Source organism: Schistocerca gregaria, chromosome 2 (assembly GCF_023897955.1).
Source record: "Schistocerca gregaria isolate iqSchGreg1 chromosome 2, iqSchGreg1.2, whole genome shotgun sequence".
NCBI classification, from domain to species: Eukaryota; Metazoa; Arthropoda; class Insecta; order Orthoptera; family Acrididae; genus Schistocerca; species Schistocerca gregaria.
The window spans coordinates 752,732,546-752,750,893 of record NC_064921.1 but is presented as its reverse complement, the minus strand read 5'-3'; the positions used below and the strand labels follow the sequence as shown (position 1 = coordinate 752,750,893).

Below are 18,348 nucleotides of genomic sequence, written 5' to 3'. Positions count from 1 at the left end.
GTTGGAAACTTTCCTCATGTCAGCAAGTTGTAGGTGGCGCCACCGGCGCCAACCCTGTGTGAATGCACTGAAAAGCTAATCATCTTCCTGTCGGTTAAATTTCGCGTCTGTAGCACGGCATCTTCGTGGTGTAGCAATTTTAATGGCCAAGAGTGTATATGTAAACAGGCAGAATACGTCACTGCGGTCGGCAAAGCCTGTAAGTTCAAAATGTTTCGAACGGCATTGAGCACTATGGGACTCAACTGCTGTGGTCATTAGTCCCCTAGAACTTAGAACTACTTAAACCTAACTAACCTAAGGACATCACACACATCCATGCCCGAGGCAGGATTTGAACCTGCGACTGTAGCAGGCGCGCGATTGTGGACTGAAGCGCCTAGAACCACTTGGCCACCGCTGCCAGCTAAGACAAATAAGTGCCTGGCGCAGTTATTAGATCGGCTACTGTTGCTACAATGACAGGTTATCAAGATTTAAGTGAGTTCGAACGTAGTGCTATAGTCCACGCACGAGTGATGGGGCCGGCCGCGGTGGTCTCGCGGTTCTAGGCGCGCAGTCCGGAACCGTGCGACTGCTACGGTCGCAGGTTCGAATCCTGCCTGGGGCATGGATGTGTGTGATGTCCTTAGGTTAGTTAGGTTTAAGTAGTTCTAAGTTCTAGGGGACTAATGACCACAGCAGTTGAGTCCCATAGTGCTCAGATCCATTTTTTTGAACGAGTGATGGGACATAACATCTCTGAGGTCGCGAAGAAGTGAGGAACTTCTCGTACGACCATTTCACGAGTGTGCCGTGGATATCAGGAATCCGGTAAAACATCAAATCTCCAACATCGCTGCGGCCGGAAAAAGATTCTGCAAAAACGGGATCAACCACTACTGGAGATAATCGTTCAACATGACAGAAGTGTAACCTTTCCACAATTTGCTGCAAGCTGGGCCAAAAAAAGTGTCAGAGTGGGAACCATTCAACGAAACATCATCCATATGGGCTTTCGGAGCCGAAGCCCTAATCGTGTACCTTGATGACTGCACGACACAGAGCTGTACGCCTCGCCTGGGCCCGTCAACACCGACATTGGACTGTTGATGACTGGAAACATGTTACCTAGTCGGACGAGTCTCGTTTTAAAATATACCGAGCGGATGGACGTGTACAGGTACGGAGACAATCTCACGAATCCGTGGACCCTGCATGTCAGCAGGGGACTATTCAAGCAGGTGAAGTCTCTGTAACAGTGTGGGGCGCGTGTAGTTGGAATGATATGCGACCCCTGATAGGCCTAGATACGACTCTCACAGGTGACACGTATGTAAGCATGTTGTGTGATCATGTCCATTGTGCTTTCTGACGGACTTGGGCAACTTCAGCAGGACAATACGAAACCCACACGTCCAGAATTGCTACAGAGTAACTCCAGGAACACTCTTCTGAATTTAAACACTTCCTATGGCCACCAGACTGCCCAGACATGAACATTATTGAGCATATCTGGAATGCCTTGCAACGTGCTGTTCAGAAGAGATCTCCACCCCCTCGTACTCTTACATATATATGGACAGTCCTGCAGTATTCATGTTGTCAATTCCTTCCAGCAATACTTCAGACACTGGTCGAGTCCATGCCACGTCGTGTTGCGGGATTTCTGGGTGCTCGCGGGGGCCCTAAGCGATATTAAGCAGCTGTACCAGATTCTTTGGCACTTCAGTGCCTGAAAAGATTCTGAGTTCAGGTGAGCAAGGTGGCGAAAGCCAATTGTGATGTTTACTGCAGTGGATCTTTTTTACTTGTTCTTAAGTGGGCGTTATCTGTCTATGAATTATTGTTTTTGCTTATTGGTGCTTTTACGTTATTAGGTTGATTTTTTTATATGAGGTGGTTTCCTAAAGCGGAGTATAAGTTTCCACTTCTCAGTGTTTCAGGTATTCAAAAAATGGTTCAAATGGCTCTGAGCACTATGGGACTTAACATCTATGGTCATCAGTCCCCTAGAACTTAGAACTACTTAAACCTAACTAATCTAAGGACATCACACAACACCCTGCCATCACGAGGCAGAGAAAATCCCTGACCCCGCCGGGAATCGAACCCGGGAAACCGGGCAGGGGAAGTGAGAACGCTACCGCACGACCACAAGATGCATGCTTCAGGTATTCAAAGTGACTTATTCCAAGGTTTATATTTGTCTTTCAGCCATATCCTGACAGTCATTGACGGTTGACTGGAACACGTCTGTTTCACTGAATTTATTTGAAGTTGTGCAGAGTGTTTATAATCTTGCTTTTCAATGTCTCCATGGACAATCTCGAGTACGTAATAGCACATTTCCATTTTCAGCTCATATATTCATAGAACGTTTCTGGTTATGTGAGTAACTAGTGACTATAACGGCAGTAACTCTTCCATTCCGCCAAATCTGATAAAGGAAATCGGACACACTGTGACCAAGCTGTCGGTCGATGTTATCGGGCGACCTCTGGCCACGGCGTCTGGCGACCGTTGTCGGTGTCACTGTAAACGGAGCCTCAGAATTCAAATTTTTTCCTCTCATTTCAAACTGCTTGACAATACAACCTTTTGTGACATGATTATTGTCATTTTGCACATAAATTTCTTGATTCATTACTTGGAGGCCGCTCTTCTCCCTTGGAAAAACCATAATTGCACTTTATTTGAAGAAGTGTAGTGGAACTTACTAGTTTAACAGTCAGATATAAACTGTCATGGTTAAGTGACTGTAAACCAGCTAAATTGTGCAACGACAGTGTGTGCAAATCTTTAAAAGTTGTTACTTATCATCAAGTGCAACAAGTTCTGCACTAGCAATCCCATATAATGATTGATTTCATTAAGATTTTGTGTGTTATATATATATATATATATATATATATATATATAGAGAGAGAGAGAGAGAGAGAGAGAGAGAGAGAGAGAGAGAGAGAGAGAGAGAGAGAAACCGCATTGAGATCTGAGTAGGTAGTTGTTCTACGTAATTTCAAAAGTGCTAAAGTTTCCTGTCGTTACAAAAGTGTGTCTTACAACCATGCTACTCTACGAACCAACGTCAAGTGCATGGCTGAGGGTAAGTCCCACTGTACCGATTATTGGGGCTTTTTCCTGTTCCATTCACTTATGGAGCACGGGAAAAATGTATGTTTGAATGTCTCTGTGTGTACTGTAATTAATCTAACCTTATCCTCATGATCCCTATGGAAGCGATAGATATGGGGTTGCAGTATTTTCCTGTAGTCGTCATTCAAAATCAGTTCTTGAAACTTTACTAGTAGACATTCTCGAAATAGTTTCTGTTTATCTTCAAGACTCTGGCAGTTCAGCTGTTTCAGTATCTCAGTGACACACCCACGGGTCGAATAAACCTGTGACCATTCGTGTTGCCCTTCTCTGTATACGTTCAATAACCCCTGGTATTCCTATATGGTATGGGTCCCACACGCTTGAGAAATATTCTAGGACTGGTCGCACGAGTGATTTTTAAGCAATCTCCTTGGGAGACTATTGCATTTTTCTAGTATTCTACCAGTAAACCGAAGCCTGCTACCAACTTTACCCAGGACTGAACCTATGTGATCCTTCCTCTTCATGGCCTTCCAAGTATTATAACTGCTGTTTTTATGAGTTTACAGATTCCACCTGTGATTCACTAACATTATATTGATAGGATTCTATGGTTTTACTGTTTCGTTTTGTGAAGTGCACAGTTTTACATTTTTGAATATTTAAAGCAAGCTGACAGCCATTGCACAACTATGGAATCTTATCAGAGTCGGACTAGTTATTTCTACAGTTTTCTTCCAGACTGCATTTCGTAGTAGATAACTGCGTCACATACCAAAAGTCCGACGTTACTATTAATATTGTCCTCAAGATAGTTACTAAGTTGGGTTGTTTGGGGAAGAAGACCAGGCAGCGAGGTCATCGGTCTCATCGGATTAGGGAAGGACGGGAAAGGACGTCGGCCGCGCCCTTTCAAACGAGCCATCCCGGCTTTTGACTGGAGCAAATTAAGGAAATCACGGAAAACCTAAATCAGGATGGCCGGACGCGGGACTGAACCGTCGTCCTCCCGAATGCGAGTCCAGTGAAGATCGCTACTGCTGAGAACTGTGTGCAAATATTTCCTTTACAAAATACCTCTGCGTTTGGTTACTAATATTATTTTTCTATTATACAACTAGAGTATGTAAAAAATATATTATTTAAGTCTACTCTTCGATGGTGAGAAGAATGCTGCAGCGAGTCGGGTGAGGATTGAGATATACCACACGTCGTCCTTAAAATGTTACCGCCAAAGCAACTGTGTGAACACTGCTATGTTATCAGTGCTTGATCTTGTAGAACTCTGCGGACGTTTACGATTGATGATGATGATGAAAGAAATCAGTCACAAACACTCATAAATAGCTAGACAGCTTTGTTTTATGCCGTTTCTTGTTTCCATCTATCATGACCATCATCAGGTGACTAAAAGTTCTGATTATTCTGTTATTTTGGTCAGTAGATTGTCGTCTGCTACTGCGGTATGATCCAGTGAATAGCGTTTCGTCCTGCTTTCGTCGTTACGCCTTTTCAGGAGCGAGTAAAGTTCACCGGAACATACTTTAAAGAGCAAACGGCATGCTATAACGAAGAGGTTATTGTAAATGAAATTTAGCCATCTGAAGTTGGCCATAGTAGACAGATCGGTAATGATAAAAATGAAGCTTTTGAAAAGAATTTGTGGCTGGTCGCGTTCTTCACAAACAATGTTTGAGCACTGTATGACCAACTGGCATACATGCAAGCGATATAAATACGTTAAACGATAATCTCTTTTCAAGGCATACATACCTCCGTAATAATAACGGTCAGTTTCACTTGCGTAACCGTGGTATCGGTAGATGTTGGATACATAGTCAAATGGTTCGAATGGCTCTGAGCACTATGGGACTTAACTTCTCCGGTCATCAGTACCCTAGAACTTAGAACTACTTAAACCTAACTAACTTAAGGACATCACCTAAGGACATCATGCCCGAGGCAGGATTCGAACCTGTGACCGTAGCGGTCGCGCGGTTCCAGAGTGTAGCGCCTGCGCCTAGAACCGCTCGCCCACTCCGGCTGGCCGATACATAGTCAATTACCGTCAGTACACTCTATGCAACTGCTGAAATAAGTGTTTTCGTCACGATACACTTTTAGTTTTATTCCGTTAAAATGTTGAGATATTTTTAGTGGCTTTCAGCTTTTAATACACTGATTTTTAATCATCGGGCCTTATTGAAGTTAATTATTTGACGTTGGCAACGTCTACAGCTTAAAATACATAAGTAGCTTGAAATTGCTTACAGTTTTAGGTGAATTCTCTGATATGATTGTCTATCAAACGAGTAAATGCAATAATTTCTTGGTATCTGTGCTTCCATTGATTATACCTGGACAAAATTTCCGTGTTAATGAATGGAATCGTCAATTACTGCCTGCAATTGAGGAGCATTTGAAAGTCTATCACTTCGATCACGACAGAATGATGTGTACCAACCGGGAGCGGGTGTTTTGATATTCAAATGCTCAACTAGCGACCCATATGCTGATCGTGCTGTGTGCAGCATAATAGGCGACACAGCACACTGTACTTTGACGGCTCTACCTGTGATACTCTTTAAACTACGTTATGAAGTTAATATTAACCGTGTTTTTATCTAATACATAATGGGTTATCAAAGTTGGCCGTTAACTGTAACTATACTGAAATGGAATAGTACAGAGCTACTTGTTGGTATGGAGAGCGACTATCCGTAGGCTGATATTTAAAAAAGATAACATAGGTTACCAGATAGTACCTGTTTCAATATTAAAAATTAGCCTAGTTATACTGATATGGAGTTACTTGTTAATTTGGATACGTGTGAGCGCAGGTGTGTTCGTGCTTAAGATGGCGGCGTTAGTGTCTTCAGCCGCTGTCGGCCCCTTGTAGGATCGCGTCTCCGCCGTATGCTGTAATATAGTTTGTTAACCAGTTCACGGAACCATTTATCGTAAGTCGATGTTAATATTAGTGGCTATTTGGTTCGTCAATATTTTTATGCAGTATCCTGTCCATACTACTAATCTATTACGCAACCGATAGTTACTGGTTATCTATCTACGGCCAAACGATTTGCCGGCCGCGGTGGTCTTGCGGTTCTAGGCGCTGCACTCCGGAACAGCGGGACTGCTACGGTCGCAGGTTCGAATCCTGCCACGGTCATGGATGTGTGTGATGTCCTGGTTCTAAGTTCTAGGGGACTGATGACCTAAGATGTTAAGTCCCATAGTGCTCAGAGCCATTTGAACCAAACGATTTCTTTTTCAAAATGCCATGATTCGTGGTATTTTAAGGCACTTATATAGTGGCTTTCAGCTTTTAATACGCTCATAAGTATTAGTGAAGTTAATGCTTTGACGTCGGCAACGTGTGCAGGTTAGAACACATGTACACTGTGGAGCCAAATAAACTGGTACAGCTGCCTAACATTATGTTGGGACCCTGAGAGCACCCTGAAGTGCCGTAACACGACGTTCGTGGACTCGACTAATGTCTGACGTAGTGCTGGAGGGAACTGACACCATGAACCCTGCACGGCTGTCCATAAATCCGTAAGAGTACGAAGGGGTGGCGATCTCTACTGAACAGCGCGTCGCAAGGTATCCCAGATATCTCAATAATGTTCATGTCTGGGGAGTTTGATGGCCAGCGGAAGTGTTTTAACTCAGAGGAGTGTTTCTGGAGCCACTCGGTAGCAATTCTGGACGTGTGGGGTGCCGCATTATCCTGCTGGAACTGCCACGTCTGTCGGAAAGCACAATGGACATGAATGGATACACGTGGTCAGACAGAATGCTTACGTACGTGTCAGAGTCGTATCTAGAAGTATCACAGTTACGACATGACTCCAACTGCACACGCCCCACACCATTTCAGAGCCTCCATCAGCTTGAACAGTCCCCCGCTGACATGCAGGGTCTACGGATTCATGAGATTGTCTCCGTACCCTTACACTCCGTCCGCTAGATACAATTTGAAACGAGACTCGTCCGACCAGACAACATGTTTCCAGATGTCAACAGTCCAGCGTCGGTGCTGACAAGACCAGGCGAGGCGTAAAGCTTTGTGTCGTGCAGTCATTAAGGGTACACAGGTGGGCCTTCGGCTCAGGCTTCGAAAGCACATATCGACGATGCTTCGTAACAATGCAAATGGCCAAATCACCTCTTCGATCCATTACTACCCCTAAGAAAGGATATTTTAACCAGTCTCGGACCTCCAGCATCTTCGTAATAGCCTGGATTAGGAACTCATAAAATCTGCCAAAGAACCCTCTTAACTCCAGGCTCACTTGCATTCTACTAGCATTATCTAAAGCTTTGCAATAAATAGTTCACGATCTGCTTACAAATTACTTAACATCAGATAACCATCTATATGAACACCAGCATGGCTCCCGGAACATTCACAACACGTTGACTGCTCGTAAGAAAGTGACTGACGAACTGAAACAATCTGTGGACAAACAAGAGGTGACTATTATGTGCCTTTCGGATTCCAGAAAAGCTTTCGACATTGTCGGCTTTGATATTCTACTTTCTAAGATCAAATGACAACACTTTTCTTCAGATGCTATACAATGGTTCCACTCATACCTTACATTACGCCAACAGTGTGCAATTATCGGAACAAAGAAGTCACAACTGAGGAATGTCATCTCAGAGGTCCCACAAGGGTCTCTACTGGGCCCATTACTTTTCTCATAATATGTTAGTGTTTTGTCGACTATTATCTGCCACTGCAAATACTACTTGGTTATAGCTAAGTGCAAGTCCAAAAATCTGCGCAGAGACGTCCAGCACGTAAATGCTGACTGACTTGCTTTATCAGAGTGGGTTCAGAACACAAGGTTGAAACTTAACCCATCTAAAACACAAACAGTCTTGGTTGCTCACAAAAGACTTATTACCAGTCAGTTCAGAGAACCTCTTCCATCTAACCCTAAACTGCACAGAAACAACCTTTTCTTCTTCTGCAAAGAATGTGGGGATAATTCTGGGACATCACCTAGACCAGACTGAACACACAACTGCAGTCTGTAAGCAGTTATCTGCATCACTTCATTCACCACTGAAATATAAGTCATTCCTCTCGAGCTTTAAAAGTAACTCGTAGTCACTAAAACTTCCCTTCTTTTCTTATGGGGATCCTACTGTCCAAAGAGTTTCGCATGAGAGCTCGCATCAGCTCGAACAGGCGGTGAATGCATGTGTGCGATTACATATCACTTCTGCATACGAAAAATTATCATGATGGTTACGTGCTGATAAGCTAAGGGATGGCCATGCCCTGTTTTTGCCCTATCGCCTTTTCAAACATTGCACACCTTATTTACTTTGAACCCTGTCTCAACAACACAGCACAAATACTTGTCCTCAACAAAACAAAATCCTTTCTGTACCATTACAGAACATTTCTATGTTCTATAAATAGTTTTCTGAACAAGGAACCCGACTTTCGAACAATCTTCTACAAAATACTGGAGAAATTAAAATGCTTCAAAACTTCAAAACAAAGGTAATAGCCCACACTGGGTCACAATACCTCCAGTATATAAAGGTCTGCAGCTCACGCTCGTCAACCTTCCCTCCCTCCCCCACCACGTTTTTCATCTCCTTGTCTACGGAGCTACCTATTACAATACTGTTCATTCCTAATAACCATTCTCACTTTTATTTAATTCTTTTATTATTCCTTCGACTTTCTATAATAGCAAACAAGGCTTCAGAAGTTCTAAACTAATCAATGTCATTCTCAGTACTTCGATTATTTTATTATTATTATTATTATTACTGACTTCGTTATGTAACAACAAATCAATACCATTCTGAATGCCTCCACTACTTTAGCGTCATTAATTGTGTTACTATTATTATTGCCAATTATTATTTTCATTAACAATGGTTCAAATGGCTCTAAACACTATGGGACTTAACATCTGAGGTCATCAGTCCCCTAGACTTGGAACTACTTAAACCTAACTAAGGCAACGGCCTTGCCGCAGTGGATACACCGGTTCCCGTGAGATCCCCGAAGTTCAGCGCACTCGGGCGTGGTCGGCACTTGGATGGGCGACCATCCAGGTCGACATGAATTGTTGCCATTTTTCGGGGTGCACTCAGCCTCGTGATGCCAATTGACGAACTGATCGACCGAATAGTAGCGGCTTCGGTCAAGAATACCATCATAACGGCCGGGAGAGCGGTGTGCTGACCCCACGCCCCTCCCATCCGCATCCTCTATGAGGATGACACGGCGGTCTGGTGGTCCCGGTAGGCCACTCGTGGCCTGAAGACGGAGTGCTTTAAAGCTAACTAACTTAAGGACATCACACACATCCATGCCCGAGACAGGATTCGAACCTGCGACCGTAGCAGCAGCGCGTTTCCGGACTGAAGAGCCTAGAACCGCTCGGCCACAGCCACCATCCATTTACAATTATAGTTATTACTGTGACTGTTACATAATATTTTTTGTTGCTGACATGTAAAAGAGGGAATTAAAGTCGTAGTCTGGTAAGGCTAAATAAGCAATAAATGATGATAATATATTGCAGTTTCTCAGTAGAATGTGGTTTTCTGCCTTAGGGAAAATCCACGTTATATTCAACATTTGGAAAGAAATCCACCTCAAGTTATGATGTAGGCCAGGATATCATCACAATATTTGCTCGAACCATATTTTTTGAAGGATATGTAAACGGTGATTGGACATGTCACAGATTTAATTACTACCTCAGCTCAAATAAGAGGGAATCATGGTTCTTGAGTGGATAGTTACAGCAGGACGGAGCTCCAGGAAATTTCGTGCTATTCAGGCTATAGTTTCCGGGTATTCTTGTCGGTTTCTCTTACGTGAGTAGACAAAATCAGTTTGTATACTGCAGTTATTTTCAGTTTATTAAACGAGTGCTTAATCGCAGTTGTTAAGTACGTTTTTACGTAAAACACAAACAACGGCTGGAAAGCGTTTAAATTTATACCATTAAAACACTGTTTTTAATAATTTGAGATTTTTCAGTCCCCTAAGTGGAGAATACTACTGTTTGCAGTAAAGAGGACGTTTTCTGTAGGAAATTTCGTGTACTGTAATTTTACAAGGAGCCGCATTTTCGCTAGATATCGCAGTTTTCGAGTTATTCAAGAAAAACGTAAAAAAAGTTACGTTAAAACGTAACAATCCCAATCTCCGCCCATCCCCCACTCCTGGGTCAGGACTTGTCGCAGGTCGTGCATGGCACTTCCTGTTACTGCTGTACAAAAACTTTGAGACTACTTAACGCATTTCCTCTGTACGATTTTATTTGACCATTGTTGATTGTGCTATAGCTATGCGACGACTTCGCGGGCACAACGTAGGTACGCAAGCAATTTTAGAGTGCCAGTGCATATTTCTTGCTATAGAGAAAAGTGAAAAATAAAAAGAGAAAATAAAGTTCAGAATGTAAGTTAAAATGAGAAGCGAAGTAACTGTACTCTTGGGCTGGAAGCTGGTACCATTACGCCACTATCGGCGCCATGTAGTCTGCTCTCGACGTTGCTATGGAAACAGACCGGCGCCGAAACCTCAGAGCCAAGACAGGTCCCGCCATCTGTGGGTTTGCGCGTGGACTAGGGTGTAGGTGGTCTGCTGCTGCCACCTGGCAGCGAGCGCGCTCACTGCGCCCGCCCCCGCGCCGCGCCGCGCCGCGCCGCACCGCGCCGGCGTAGCTTTGATCAGCGGCGCGGCTCGCGGCCGGCGTCACGGAGTCTGTGCTCCCGCGGACCGGCGGGCTGCGCTATTCCGGGCTTTAAAGCGGAGCGGCCTGCGTAGGAAAGGCGCCCATTGAGCTGAGTGGCCGCTGCCGCCGCGGTCGATGACCGTCCACAACGGGGACGTGGCCGCCCTGGCCCGAAAATAACGTAAGCCACCTCTTGCAGTACCCAGTCCAGCTTCAGTCTGACTGACTACTTGTGCTCATCACTCTTCGTGACTCGGCACTACTTTCAGTTTCATCGAAACAAGTGTGTGAACTTTAATAACGAAGTGCGTCTGGATACAATAGTGTATATGATGGTGTATCTCGTAACGTAAGATATGTAGCCCCTGGTGCGAACCAGTAATCTGGCTACTGGTCGGACAGCACGGAGAGTTCAGCCTTTCTTTGCCGCGGCACCTCGCCGCCATTTACCAGCGCTGTCTGGAGTATCTGGAAGGCTTTGCTTTTACTCCCCAGAAAGATTCACGGTACTCATTTGATGGCTGAGAGGATCTGGAGCCCTGGAATGAGGAAAAATCCCCAATTCATTGAACTCGGGGCGTTCAGAACCGGAGTCTAGTGCTCTACTAGCTAAATCATCACAGTCGCAAGTCGTAATTGATAAAGATAAGAATGAAAATGTACCATGTGGTACAACCTGATTAACAGAAGGGATCAGTTGGTAGGACACTCTCTGAGGAATGAAAGGATCACCAATTTAGTACTACAGGCCGGGGTGGCCCTGCGGTTCTAGGCGCTACGGCCATTTGAACCAATTTAGTACTGGGGGGGAGGGGGGAAGCGTGGGGGGTAAAAGTCGTAGGGGGAGACGAAGGGTTAAATAAAGTAAGCAGATTCAAAGGCATGTGGGTCGCAGTAGTTACTCGGAGATGAAGAGGCTTTCACAGGATAGAGCAGCATGTGGAGCTGCATCAAATCAGACTTTAGACTGAAGACAACAACAATAACATTGAGAGAGTTCGAATACCCGCTCGTATTTAACCTATTTAGTACACATGTGCGTAGATGAAACATTCAAGTAGGACATCTGTAGTTAAGAACTGTGTGGTTCACCCTAAACCCTTTTTAAACCCTTTTTTTAGACAAAGTGACGTTTACTTTTCTCTTCTACTTCACAAAATAATAGAGAGAATAAAGCTTGTAAGTGACACTCCCTAAGTATGCAGCGTGGTCAGAAACAATCAGGCCAATATGCGCGCAAATCCAAGTAGCCCGCCAGATAAAATTAGTGTCAGTTGTTCTCATAGTATACATGATAGCGCAAGGTACTGCTCAAATTGGGTTCAATCGTTATTACCGTCCCATGCTCAATGTTTGTACAGTTCCTTTGATTGATTTTAGAAAACCAAATGAAGAACACGTTTGGCGACTCCATCTCTGGCGGGCTGCAGAATTTGCGTGCCCAATGATCTAATTGGCTAACTTTAATGCTAATTAACTCGTAAACGACGCAACGTGTCGAACTTTTTCTTAATAATTATTTCTCAGCAGTATCTAGCCTGCAACCCGCTTACAAGCTTTTCAGATTGTTTCCGATCAACCTGTATATACAGCTGCAACTACCATGTATCTACCACGTATAATTTTGTTCTCCTGATTCATTGTTGTCAAGATTTACCACCCCTAACCTCATGTTCGACTTAGAAATAAATAATAGGTTGAGCAGATTTGTGCATTACTATTTTCAAAGAGTACACGCTGAAACGCATTCCTCGATATGCTGGAAAATAGATTTTGTCGCTTATGGGGTTAACAGAAAATTTGTGAAAACTAATCGCACAATGAATCAGCTCGAAGGTAAATTCCCAGATGTGTTTGTGCGTAACCTCGTTCTGTTCGTCCACAAGGTTCAGAGGGTCGTAGGCAATGGCGACCAGGTTGATAACTACGTTCCTTGGCCTTGGAAGTATGTCTGTTACAGTTGCGCACTGTCGTTTAGCGAACAAAATGCGACCTTACCGAGTATCCAATGAGATCTGTGATCCAAAACTCCCTTGAAGATAAAACGTAGAACGTGACTCTTAACAGGACAAAATAGAGCGCCCCAACTGTTTACAGTAAACGGGGTGTTCAAAAATTTAGAGCCCTAACTGACAGATATGATGATGGAGATGATGGATGACAAACATATTTTGTAAAGCAACCATGTGTTGAAAATGCATGTTGAGTGAGTATTGAGTATCCAGCAAGTAACTCGTTGTGATTGACAGTAAACCAATGTTATTTATTGTTCCGATCAGCGTTAACGGAAAATTTAACATTCAAATATGTTTCATACATACTAACTATGTAAATAATGGTCCTTAAATTGGTATCACATTAAACCTTTCAATATGTTAACCATACCTATTACTGGTTTCAGTTTTCACTTTGAACTTGAAAATCGCTCTACAGCCGAAAATGTCTCTAAGCACTATGGGACTTAATATCTGAGGTCATCAGTCCCCTAGACTTAGAACTACTTAAACCTAATTAACCTTAGGACATCACATACATCCATGCCCGAGGCAGGATTCCGACCGTAGCAGCCGCATGGTTCCGGACTGAAGGGCCTAGAACCGCTCGACCACTGTGGCCGGCGCTTCACAGCCGAAATCGCGACACTGAACTGAATACACACATCGAAAAAAAGTTTTGCATCAACTCTGTTTCGAGAGTTCAGGAATCTGTACAAAAAATTTCAAATGAGTGTGAATTCCTATGGGACCAAACTGCTTAGGTCATCGGTCCCTAGACTTACACACTACTTAAACTAACCTATGCTAAGAACAACAGACACACTCATGCCAGAGGGAGGACTCGAGCCTCCGGCGGGAGGGGCCGAACCTGTCTAGGAAACTGGAATTGAGATCAACATAAACATCATTTCCACCCTTTTTATTACTCATGGAAACCACGCTTTTCATGTTGTACCACCACACAGCGAGACATTGCTGTACACACCAGTACCTCTGATACGCAGTAGCACGTTCTCTGGCATTGATGCACGCCTATATTCGTCGTGGCATACTGTCCACAAGTGGATCAAGGCACTGTTGGTACACATTGTTCCACTCCTCAACGGCGATACGGCGTAGACCCCTCAGAATGATTGGTAGGCCACGCCGTCCATAAACAGCCGTTTTCAATCAGTCACAGGCGTGTTCGATAGGGTTCATGCCTGAAGAACCTGCTGGCCACTAGTTGAGCGATGTCGTTATCCTGAAGGAGGCCATACACAAGATGTGCACAATGAAGCCGCGAAATGTCGTCCATGAAGACGAATGCCTCGCCAAAATGCTGCCGATGTGGTTGCACTATCGGTGGGAGGATATCATTCACGTATTGTACAGCCATTACGGCGCCTTTCACGACCACCAGTGGCGTACGTCCGCTCCACATAATGCAACCCCAAAACATCAGGGGAACTTCACCTGCTACGGTCGCAGGTTCGAATCCTGCCTCGGGCATGGATGTGTGTGGTGTCCTTAGGTTAGTTAGGTTTTAGTTGTTCTAAGTTCTAGGGGACTGATGACCACAGCAGTTGAGTCCCATAGTGCTCAGAGCCATTTGAACCATTTTTTTTTAACTTCACCTTGCTGCACTCGCTGGACAGTGTGTCTAAGGCGCTCAGCCTGACTGGGTTGTCTCAAAACACGACTCCAACGATTGTCTGGTTGAAGGCATATGCGACACTCATCGATGAAGAGAACGTAATGCCAATCCTGAGCGGTCCATTCGGCATGCTGTTGGGCCCATCTGTACCGCGCTGCATGGTGTCGTGGTTGCAAAGATGCACCTCGCCATGGACGTTGGAAGTGAAGTTGCTCATCATGCAGCCTATTGCACACAATTTGAGACGTAACACTAAGTCCTGTGGCCGCTCAAAAAGCATTACTCAACATGGTGGCGTTTCTGTCAGGGTTCCTCCGAGCCATAATCCGTTAGGTAGGGCCATCCACTGCAGTTCCTGTCTCTTGGTATATCCTCCATATCCGAACAACATTGCTTTGTTTCACTCCGAGACGCCTGGACACTTCTTTTGTTGAGAGTCCTTCCTGGCATAAAGTAACAATGCGGACGCGATCGACCCGCGGTATTGACCGTCTAGACATGGTTGAACTACAGACAACACCAGCTTTGTACCTCCGTCCTGGTGGAATGACGGGAACTATGATTCACATGGCTCTGAGCACTATGGGACTTAACACCTTAGGTCATCAGTCCCCTAGAACGTAGAACTACTTAAACCTAACTAACCTAAGGACATCACACAACACCCAGCCATCACGAGGCAGAGAAAATCCCTGACTCCGCCGGGAATCGAACCCGGGAACCCGGACGTGGGAAGCGAGAACGCTACCGCACGACCACGAGATGCGGGCTGACTGGAACTGATCGGCAGTTGGACCCCCTCCGTCTAATAGGCGCTGCTCATGCATGGTTGTTTACATCTATGGACAGGTTTAGTGACATCTCTGATCAGTGAAAGGGACTGTGTCTGTGATACAATGTCTACAGTCAACGTCTGTCTTCAGGAGTTCTCGGAACCGGGGTAATGAAAAACTTATTTTGATATATGTACAAATAAAACCTACTGTCAACTGGTGAAAATGATTTCGTTTAAAAAGGTATGTTATGACTATGATCCCAACCTAAGGAAAAATCATCAGACATTTAGCTCTGATTGCGAAGGTGAGCGCAAACAAATAAAATTTAAAAGCGTTGTACGAGGGAATGCTGAAAAGTAATGCCACCGAATTTTTTATGTGAAAACTCATAAAGTTTTTTAAATAAAAACATTCTAATCTTTATTCTCCATGTCTGTATATTTACTTCTCAACAAAGTCACTTTGGCGACGAACACATTACTCCAAACGATAGACCGGTTTGTTGATATCATTACTTTAGAAAGTCTGACGTTTTTGATGGAGCCACATCCTTCCCCCTACTTAGATCGTCTCATCAATAACAAAGTGAAGTCCTCAGACACGTCCTTCAAATTCTGCAAAGAGATAAAAATCGGATTAGACCAAGTCGGGACTATATGGAGGATGATTGGTGACAGTGAACCCAAGGCGTCGGATTGTTGAAGATGACGCAGCAGTCGTGTGTGGTCTAGCGTTGCCATACTGAAGGAGAGGGTGATCGTTATGTGGACGAACTCTTTAGGCACGAATTCCAAATACATAACACGTACCTTGAACATCCCACAACACTGTGAGCATGACTTTGCCTGCTGAAGTGGTGGTCTTGAACTTTTTTGTCGTCGCTGATCCTGTGTGGCGGATTGTTAATAGTTGTGGTATATTCTGTGTGATACCATAGCTACATACACCCCTGGTGTAATACAGACTATATACTGATTTAGCACTGAAGCATGGAATACATGACTTTTAGCTTTACATGAAGAATAAACGCCTGCCGTGGTGGCCGAGCGGTTCTAGGCACTTCAGTTCGGCACCACGCGGCTGTTACGATCGCAGGTTCGAATCCTGCCTCGGGCATGGATGTGGGTGCTGTCCTGAGGTTAGTTAGGTTTAAGTAGTTCTAGATTGAGGGGACGGATGATCTCAGCTGTAAAATCCCATAGTGTTTAGAGCCATTTGAACCGTTTGAAGAATAATCTCATGGTTCTAAGTTTATTAGTAGAAATAGAATGTAGTTCATTTCTACCTGAGTGAAGCATTCCTCAAATAACTTAATCATTACATTTTTCGTTTTGTACATGGTTTATACAGAAAATACATTTTATATTTAAAATACATTGATTGTAACTTTACATAAAGAAGAAAATACACTTCTATCCACACATAATACGACGAATAATACACTACTCACTCATACAGTATACTATAAACAATATACAGTGTGTCATTGTGGTGGAGGATCCTCGGAATAAAAGTTCTTCGAGCCTCTCTTTCCAAACGACGTTACTTTACTACTAGTGCCTTACTATGTCGTGTCGGTGCTGGTGACGGTGCCTTGTTCGTTTTATGACTGTTATGCCTGTTGTGTTTTTTGTGGCTGTGTTATGGCATTCAGTGTCACGCGTTGTTCATCTGGGTCCGTTACGTGTTGATCCCTCTGCAACATGTTCATTATGTCTGTTGGTTCCTTCCCCGGTTTCGGATTCTGTGATCGTGCTTATGTCCTCCCACGTCGTTTATTGTGTTGTCTGTGATTGTCTACGCCTTCTTCCATACGGGTTTTGGGGCCTCGTATAACTACATCTTACAGCAGTGTGTGCCGAGCAAGGTTGTGACTGGTGGAAAAAAAAAATGACTCTAAGCACTGTAGGACTTAACATCTGAGATCATCATTCTCCAAGACTTAGAAACTACTTAAACCTGACTAACCTAAGGACATCACCCACACCCGTGCCCGAGGCAGGATTCGAACCTGCGACCGTAGCAGCAGCGCGGTTCCGGACTGAAGTGCCTAGAACCGCTCGGCCACAGCTGCCGGCTGAGTGATGGAAAAGACCACTTTGATTCAGTAGTGGTTTAAATCTGTGCACGGATGGGGGAGCTACTGTAGGCTACCGTAGACTATCGTACGGAAGCGTAGATTATGGCAGTTTTCCTAGTAGCCTTGGTCAGATAAGATCGTAAACGCGTTATTTGTATGTTACGTGTGCTGGAGCGTTACCTTATTTTGATCGCTTTGTTTGGATATGCGATCAATGTCTTACTAGATTCGTCTAGGAACCGGAAGCGGTGAACCATCTGAAAACAGTGAGTATCGTGATTATCAGTAATGACATGAAAGTGTTGTGTTTGATCATGATAAAGAAAGTTCTGGTAAGTACAAAATAACTATACTTATATAGATGTTTTATGTTTGTGCATGTAAACTGTACTTCTGTCCAAAGTAACTGCTTTGGTTATATAAAATGGGAGAGGATACGAGATCAATTAATTTTTGTTACTTATGAAACGCAATTTATATTTTGTGAGGGTATAAAGTGCACAATGGACTAATACTGAACGATGAGCGGTTCTAGTTATGTGCAAAACAAACAAACAAGAAACAAAGAGAAGTCGTCGGCTAACTGTTTGTCTTTCACACACACGTTCGCGTTTCCTGCCCTACTAGTGGTACCTGCACGACCGGTAATCCTGCCGCATACTACGTCACTTTGGTACTGTACCAAAGATACAGAACCGTTGCTATGGTAGAGCGGAACTTCAATTATATGCCTTTCACGCCTGGTTCGTAATATTTGCATAGAAAAGCAGGACTATCGCCAGCGAACAGTAAGCTGGGTTACATACAGAAACAGGCATTGGAAAGTTTACTCAACACAGAAGAAAAAAAAAACAGGCGACTGATAGCGAAGTAACTGTGTTGATAGGAGATACGTACACTGTAGAATGTGGCAGGCAATACGCAGCGCCGGGCGAGTTTCTTTCTTCTTATGAGTGTGCGGGCGTTGCCCTGAATTCCGCAGCGTGTCAGCGCCGGCGGAAGGCGAGACACCGCACAACACCGCATCGCCACTTTACGAGCTGGGGGTGGA

At 44.2% G+C, this 18,348-nt stretch overlaps 1 protein-coding gene across 1 annotated transcript in view; it reads right to left on the bottom strand.

Moving 5' to 3' along the window:
• Window positions 1-18,348, bottom strand: part of LOC126335960 (uncharacterized) — a 1,093,560-nt gene that overhangs the window by 889,379 nt on the left and 185,833 nt on the right. The gene's annotated exons all lie outside the window — the stretch shown is intronic.